Below are 9,212 nucleotides of genomic sequence, written 5' to 3'. Positions count from 1 at the left end.
TAGACTATTAAAGCATGATCATTCCCCAATTATGTTATCAACCTCGTGTATCAACAACAAAGATAATTAACTAAACTAACACAATTGTGTAGCTTAGTAGGATTGTTTGTAGTACCTTGACCCTGGATTCTCCCCCAATATTGTCTCCAATGCTTTATAATATCGCATTGTTTATGGTTACTTTTAATTCTAAAATCTTAAACATTATTGGTTAATCTCACACTTGTTTAATTCTTTTAGTTACACTAGAATTAGACTATAGCTGATCATAGGTACATATGGGATCGATATTTCGCTTTCAAGGGCCACTTTACTGCTTGAATGATCATGTAGACTTGTATGTGCATTGATCTTAGGTGTATTTATACGCCTAAGCACCATAACTTACCCATATTTTAGCTAAGTTTGGAGAACAATATGCCTAGTTTCTTATGTTTTTACTCTACTTCTATGTGATTGAGCTAACCGATGTGATTGGCATGATTTCAGGTATTAAGGAGGTAGATGGAGACATAATGGGACTATGGAATACGGATGGCATATGACACAAGAGAGAGTAGCAGTCTGGACCAAATATGGCACCTAGAAACTATGTCCAAGACTAATTTATCATTTATAATTAGTTCAGGGACTTAGAAGGCAAATATGAGAGAAAAGATTATTAAAAAGACTTGATGCTGAATTTTTATCATTATTCATTATTTTGTATTAGTTTTTGAACAAGGGAAGGGTGGATTAGCTTGGGAGGAAAATCAAAAATATTTTTTCTCTTATTTTCACTATTAGCACATCAAGATCATCTTCTAGCTTGGTATGATGAATATTTCTGTGATGATTTATATTTTGTTCATGAATAGATAAGTTCATTAGTTAGGGTTATGGAAACCTTGTAGCATATTTCTATGGGTTTTGCATTCATTATGCATTGATTTACTTATATCATACTTTTTTCATTATGCTTGAATTCTCGTGGTTGAAAACATAGAGAATATGCCATTGAAACATAACTTGTTCGACAGAAAGGTCAATGTTTGCAAAATAAAGTAGTGACAAGAAAATAGGGTTTTCAACCTCTATTTCACATGTTAATGCCTTAACAGGATTAACAATTTGGAGAGTTCGTATAATTGAGCACACACTTTTGAGTTAAGAATTATAATACGTTTCTCTAGAAGTGAATGCATGTATGAATTCTTAACACCCATAGTTAGAAGATATTAAAAACTACAAGGTGGACATAACCCTAGCTTGTTCTTCTCTATATTCAACTTCTATTACACATATTGCTTCATTGTTACACTGAAAGTACTATTTCATACTTAGTTGAAAAACCCCTTTATTCTGGAACCTTTGATCAATAGTCTAATAACAGCAACAATACTTGGTGAACACAGTATTTCCTGTGGGATTCGACACCCAACCCAGTTGGGTTTTATATTTGACAGTGACCGCTTACACTCTTGTAAGAGAGTTTTAATTTAGGCATATCAAATTTTGGCGTCGTTGTTGGGGAATACTTTTGTCATTTGATTTTATGTGTGTTAGTTGACTGTTAGTCAAGTTTCCTTATTTTACATTTATTTGTTGTTTTTGTTCGTTACAGACTCATTGTTGTTTATGCCATGAACCAGAAGTTCAAGAGAACCATTATTACCCTTCAATCTTGAACCTCATCTCATTGAAAGAATGGCTAACCAATAGGAAGCTGAAAGATTAACCATTTTGGCTAATTCTCAATTAAATCAATAGAATGCAGATAACCCAGGTCAGGTACCTATCTAGATGAAGGGGACCAAGGAGATGATAATTTAATTGACCCGACTAATAGGAGGCGTGCAGTAGGGGTAGTTGCACCTATAAATTAAAATCGTCCATTTAGAGGAAGACTATACCGCTATGCTGTGTAGTTTGATATTCATAATGATAAGGACGATTTAGATGGAATCAGATCTACAGGGGCAATCATTCTACCACTACTATCTCTGGGGTAAAATTCAACATCAGAAGTACTATGATCTAGTTACTAAATCTAAAAGAAATATTCGATGGATTACCTGGTGATGATCCAAATCTACATTTGGTGAATTTCATCAGTATTTGTGGTTGAATTAGCTGACTCTTCATTCTATAACAAACTGGAGGCAATTGAAAGAAGATTTCCTAGAAAGGTTCTTTCCACCCTCCAGAATGTTACAGTTGAGGGATGAGATCATCAAATTTAGGCAATAGGCTAATGAAGCTTTGAATGAGACTTGGGTAAGGTATAAAAAGAAGTTGACTCAATGCCTAAACCATAAGATGACTGATGAAAACTTGATGGAAATATCCTATAGAGCTTTGAACTCACTTACAAAGCCAATAGTGGATAATGCTGCAGGAGGAGCATTTATGGATCTCACCTTTACTGAGGCTGTGGACATGTTAAAAAGAATGACTAAGACAAGAAGAGGTTGGCATACCAGAGATTTTTTGGTAGCAAGCAATACTGGGTCTAGTGTAATATCAGCAGAGTAGCGTAGGAGAGAAGAGAAGCATAATTAGGATATGGCTCACATGAAAACCCAGATGGATCTGCTCATGAAAAAATTACTATTAGAGAATGTAGAAAAGGTAAAAGATATGGGGTTCTATGGTAAGGGATTTGAATCAAACACTAAAGAAGAGGCTAACTACTTGCATAACCAGGGGGTTTTCGGACCGGTGATCAAGGAAACCAAGGTTGGAACCATTAAAGAGATTGGAAAAATAAAAGTGACAGGAGTGGACTGTATGTACCTCCTGGAAGACATAATAATGCTGCCACTAGTTCAGGCAAAATGTCTATAGAGGACATGATAGAGAAACTATTAAAGGGAGTTGAGGCAAAAAATTCTGGGGAGACTATGATGAAGAGTAACATATCTTCCATGAGTCAACAAGTAAATTCATACTCAATTGCTATTAAACGAATGGAGTAGCAGATAAGCTAATTATTCACAGCATTCAACTAAAGACAGAATGGGACTCTACCAAGTGATACAGTTCAGAATCCAAGGACTGATGGATCGTGTATGGCTATTACCACTAGGAGTGGTAAGATGTTATCTAGTTCAAGATTAGGAGCATCCTCTCATACTAATATGGACGAAATGGATTGGGAGATGGTTGATGAATCTTCAGTGGTTCTTGTGGAGTTGAAAATTTCAGAAAAGAAGAGTGCGGAAGTGGAACAACCACCTAAGCCGAAGCATGTTAGTGATATGGAGCAAGGCATAAGAAAGAAGGTAAAAATTGCTCTAGTTAAAATATCAAGGCCACCACCCCCATTTCCATAATAATTAAAGAAGAAAGAAGATGAAGGCAAGTTTAACAAATTCATGGCTATGTTGAAGTAATTGACAGTGAACATTCATTTAGTTGAAGCACTTGAGCAGATACTAGGATATGCTAAATTTATGAAAGATCTTATGACGAAGAAAAGAGCGGCAAGCTATGAACTGGTGGATAATTTCCATCATTATAGTGTTATTTCTGAAAGGTCACTGGTGTAGAAGAAGGTAGACCCAGGAGCATTCACCATCCGTTGTACGATTGGGTCTCTATATTTTGCTATGGCCTTATGCGACCTGGGAGCTAGCATCAATCTGATGTCACTATATTTTTATAAGAAGTTGGGTTTTGGAGACCCCACATCATTAAACATGCAAATTGTAATGGTGGATAGATTGGTGAAAATATCAGTTAGGATTTTACATAATGTACTTATAAAGGTGGCTAATTTTATATTTCCTACCGACTTTATAATTCTTGATTGCGAAGTAGACTTTGAAGTACCCATAATTTTGGAGAGACCATTCTTAGCAATTGGGAGAGTGTTAGTTGACCTATAGTTGAATGAGCTAAAATTTAGGCTAAACGGGAAAGAGGTTAGTTTTGAAGTATGCCAATCCATGAGAAAACAAAAGAAGATGGGTGTTTTTTCAATTATTGAAGTATTCTACAAAGATGAGCGAGATGTACCAGTTAAGGATAGTCCTACTGTGGAGACCATAGCTGGTTTAGTTAAACTTAAAAGCAAGGATGTGAGTGAATTCAAAGTGGCTGGACTTGGAACAAAGCATTTTCTTAATCCAACAAATAAGGTACAAATGGTATCATCGATGTATCTTGACAAAGTCTGAGTAGTCAAGATAATCGAGTTGTGATGCGATGTTAAATCAGGCACTTCATAGGAGACAACCCATGATTTTATTTTTATTTTATCATGTTAAATAAAAATACAAAAATAAGAGTCGATCCATGACTAAAACTATCACGCTTAGTGGGAGGCAACCCATCCTTCTAATCATTTTTTGTTACTTTTATTAAGTGAAGCTGTATGAAGTTCTAAGGAGGTGATAGGTACCAAATTTGGTTTGGAATTAAGGCATATCAATGGTGGTAAGGTAGGATTAACAGTGACATTACAAGTAAGTTGGAGTGGTCAAATGTTAAGGCTTGCATCATGACTCACGTTAGATTTGTGACCTAAATTATGTTAATTCGCCCCCCAAAGTTTCACGGTGTGAATTTATTTTGTGATTTTGTAGGAGGTCTGTGGTGGTAGCATAGGGATCAGGCTGATAGGCCCAATCCTAGAGCCCACCACTGACCTCGATAGGGGTGTGGGGGTTCGCCCCCGTCGTACGGACCTTTCTCAATGCCTCATATGGAAAATGGAGTTCATGGAGTTCAAGTTTAAATGTCTATAGGGTGTGAGGAGCCTAAGTTACATAGGCCATAGTAGAGCATCGCCTAAAACATAGCTAAGCCTACTGTCTTGGGTTGCTTTACCTTGTGTGACCCCTACCTCAATCTACACGATCACCTATGCGGTGCACACATACCTTTAGGCAATCAGGTGTGCAGTGCCTAACCTATCGCCAACACCTACTGTCTCACTTGTGCGATAATAAATGTGGCGCCTAACTCACCTTATGCAGTAGGTTGTGCGATGTATTCTTGAGGCTGTGCAATTACTTATGTGCTGCCTAGACCAACGCACATGCTCACTATTTTGGTTAAGCAATAGGCTATGCGACGCATACTTAATGATGTATGATAACATATGCGGCGTACACCCTTCAAATTTCAATATGAATCCGACTTTAACTTGGGTCAACTCGACCCCAATTTCATTCTTTCAATAGACTCCAGCCCTAAATGCCCAAATTCATCCTTATTTCACCCCCAAGCCATATAAGATTTCTCCGTCACCATTCTCTTTTTCCTTTAAGATTACTCTTTGCTTAACAATCTTAAGAATTTCCCCCTTCCTTTCTCAATCTTCCATCTTCAAGGTAAGTTTTACTTTCTTCACCCTTAGTTATTGTGACTTTTTGTTATAGTTAATTTATTTCTTGAGGATTATGAATTAAATTATTGCCATGTCTATGTCAAAGAAGGATTTTGAACATCTTGGGAAGATAAGCACCATTGTTGTAGTACTTGAGCTTGTACATGTAAGTGAATTGTTCACAACCAACATGGTAGTTGTGTAACCGTTAGTTTCCATCTTATTGTGATGAACATAATGTTGAGAAAATCATGTGAAAGTAATAGTGTTCTACATATCTTTATATGGTTGAAGTTGTAGGGCATGATTTTGTTCAAAAAGTGCTTCAATGAAATAGAATTGGGGAAATTAAAGTGAGTGAATTGTATTGCAACTAATGTTGGTGCACCATATCAAAGTGTATGTCGGTGAAGTCTGAGTACCCGACAATAACACTTAATTGGTTTATACTAAAAAATTAAGTGTAGGGTGGTGACTTCACCACCTTCATCTAAATTATAGTTAATTTCATTATATGTGGCTGGCATGGGTGTATGATGAATACAGGAAAATGGTTGCGATGATGATCTCCATACAGGTGGCATAACTTTTAAGGTAGATGAAAAGTACTACTATCCCGGTTCTTTAGCTTGTTATTTGCACTGGGGATAATGCCTAGATTAAGTGTGGGGTGGCTGGTTACTTTGCTGCTTGTTTTGTAAGAAATTAGTACCTTATAGGATTAACATTTTGTTTATTTTGTTTCTTGCTAGTTATTTGTTTGATTTAGTCATAATTAGGTACTTTTCTTGATGATGGATGGATGACGACCTTCCTAAGATAAAATTAGTCATTTGTTGCATGTAAATGTTCTTGTGGATCACATGGCATTATAGCATGAGTATGCGATGGATCATTACATTTGAAATACCTAGGCTCTAGTTGTGACTCTTGTTGTGATTTTTAGTTTTAGTTGAATTTATTTAATTATTGGGTCGAGAATCTATGATGCTCCTAATTGAGTTGACCATGTGCCATGAGTGTGTAAGACTGTTGTATATTTCTTATTACAACTGCTGCTAGAACTTGTCTGGTGTGTGTGCAAAGCTAAATAAAGATTGTCAGTTTAGGAGATGATTTAGGCATTTCTTTGTCAGCCATTGTTCAAGCCTTCTTTTGACCTACCTTTGCACATTATCTTAGCTATCCCCATTGAGCCTTAAGCTTGTTCTTTTGCTAGCCTCATATGTAGCCTAACCCATTCTTTAATAGACCGTAATTTGATCCAAAATCTCCTAAGCGATTTAATGTAAAATCAATTTGAGTTAGGAGTATGACAATAGAAGGAAAAATGTGAAATTGATGCCCCAAAGTCTAGTTATTAATGTGTAAAATTGATGTGGTTGGGAGTAGCAAAAATTATTGAAAAAGTTCTAAATTTTATCCCGGACATGTTACAATGAACCTATTTTGGCCCTGTTCCTTCTTGGACATTGTGCACCACAACTAAGGCAAATCGCTTAAGTTGAGGGTGGCTGTCATAGGGGTGCATATGAAAAAAGGTGCCAAAAAAAATATTTAAAAGGGTTTCATACTCCCACTATAGTGTTGTTAATTGAGTTTATTGGGATGGGGTGAAAACAAAAGATATGGATTGATGAAAGTGGTGTAAATTAGTTGTTAGAAATTGGTTTTAGTTGCATAATGTAGTGTATTAAAGCGCTAAGGGAAGATAGTCATTATTTCTGGCCAAAATAGTTACTACCCATCCTTTAGCCTGCATTACAACCCGTAAAAGACCTATTTGATCCTAATCTTAGCATTCTGATATTGGTGGAGCATTACACTAAGGGCAAGCATATGGTCATCAGTTGTAATTTGAGAATTCTTTGTGAGAGTGAGTGCAACTTGATTCTTATACCCATATTGTTTGAAATTGCATAATAGTGAGTGATTATGGGTAACTTTCTTATTGTGAGGGCACATGGTTGATGAAGGTTGGGTAATTTATATGATTTCTTTGCTTAAATGGTATACATGAATTTGCCAACTTAATGAGTCTATTCTTGAGGGTAGGTAGTCTCTAGTAATGATTCATTAATCTACTTTTTGTTCATAATTATTGTGTGAGCCTATTTGAGCATCTTGTTTTTCCTTCGTGGGTGTTAAGACTTGTGTAGTATGCATAAATGGATAAGTTGTTCGAGGATGAACAAAGCTTTAAGTGTGGGGTGGTGATCTTGGGTGTATTTATACGCCTAAGCACCATAACTTACCCATATTTTAGCTAAGTTTGGAGAACAATGTGCCTAGTTTCTTATTTTTTAACTCTACTTCTATGTGATTGAGCTAACCGATGTGATTAGCATGATTTTGGGTATTAAGGAGGTAGATGGAGACATAACGGGACTATGGAATACGGATGGCCTATGACACAAGAGAGAGTAGCAGTTTGGACCAAAGTGGCACCTAGAAACTATGTCCAAGACTAATTTATCATTTATAATTAGCTCAGGCACTTAGAAGGCAAATATGAGAAAAAAGATTATTAAAAACACTTGATGCTGAATTTTTATCATTATTCATTATTCTGTATTAGTTTTTGAACAAGGAAAGGGCGGCTTAGCTTGGGAGGAAAGGGAAAAATGTTTTTTCTCTTGTTTTCACTATTAGCACATCAAGATCATCTTTTAGCTTGGTAGGATGAATATTTCTATGATGATTTACATATTGTTCATGGGTAGATAAGCTCATTGGTTATGGTTATGGAAACCTTGTAGCATATTATTTATTTCTATGGGTTTTGAATTCATTATGCATTGATTTACTTATATCATACTTTCTTCATTATACTTGAATTTTCATGGTTGCAGACAAAGAGAATGTGCCATTGAAACATAACTTGTTCGACAGAAAGGTTAATGTTTGGAAAATAAAGAAGTGAAAAGAAAATAGGGTTTTCAACCTCTATTTCACACGTTAATGCCTTAACAGGATTAACAGTTTGGAGAGTTTCTTTTGAGTCAAGAGAACTAAAGTGAATTAATCCTTGATGGTTGAGAAACACTAGGATTAAGAATTAGAATACGTTTCTCTATAAGTACATGCATGTATGAATTCATAACACCCATAGGTAGAAGATGTTAAAAACTACAAGGAGGACGTAACCCTAGCTTGTTCTTCTCTATATTCAACTACTATTACACATATTGCTTTATTGTTACACTGAAATTACTATTTCATACTTAAATCAAAAAACCCTTTATTTTGGAAACTTTGATCAATAGTCTAATAACAGCCACAATACTTGGTAAACACGATATTCCCTGTGGGATTCAACACCCAACCCAGTTGGTTTCTATATTTGACAGCGACCGCTTACACTCTTGTATGAGAGTTGTAATTTGGGTGTATCATGCATTTGGACACAACTATACTTGTATATCAATTTTTGATTACTAAAGCAGGTGTCTATTTGGGGTGGGTACTTGTCGCTAGGTATTGGGTGTTAGATTAAAGGTATGTTCATGTTCCTTAAGTTGCTCGAGATTTGGCTATATTTAAAATTCTTGATATCCCCAAAAGTTCTTAGTTATGCCTTGGTAGGTTGTGTCTCATAGCAAGGGCAAACTTGATTTTTCTGCATTTAGCCCATAGTTTTACCCATTTATGGTATTGTTCATCGACAACACCTTAGTTTCAGCCTGTACAATATGACATCTATATGCATAGTTTCTATTTGTGAGATTATCTTTGTTTTATCACATTCTCTCGGACTTATCAGCTCTAGTTGTGATTTTGAATTTTTTAGATAAAGGCCTATGTGTTGTAGTAGTCTTGTGTTTGGATGCTTGTCCACCGGTGAGATTGATTTGGGAAACTTAGGCTGAGTAGATTACCTTTGGTATCAAACTTATAA

This window comes from Capsicum annuum, chromosome 9 (assembly GCF_002878395.1).
Source record: "Capsicum annuum cultivar UCD-10X-F1 chromosome 9, UCD10Xv1.1, whole genome shotgun sequence".
In the NCBI taxonomy this organism is placed as follows: domain Eukaryota; kingdom Viridiplantae; phylum Streptophyta; class Magnoliopsida; order Solanales; family Solanaceae; genus Capsicum; species Capsicum annuum.
The sequence above is the reverse complement of the archived record's forward strand: the minus strand, read 5'-3'. Positions refer to the sequence as shown.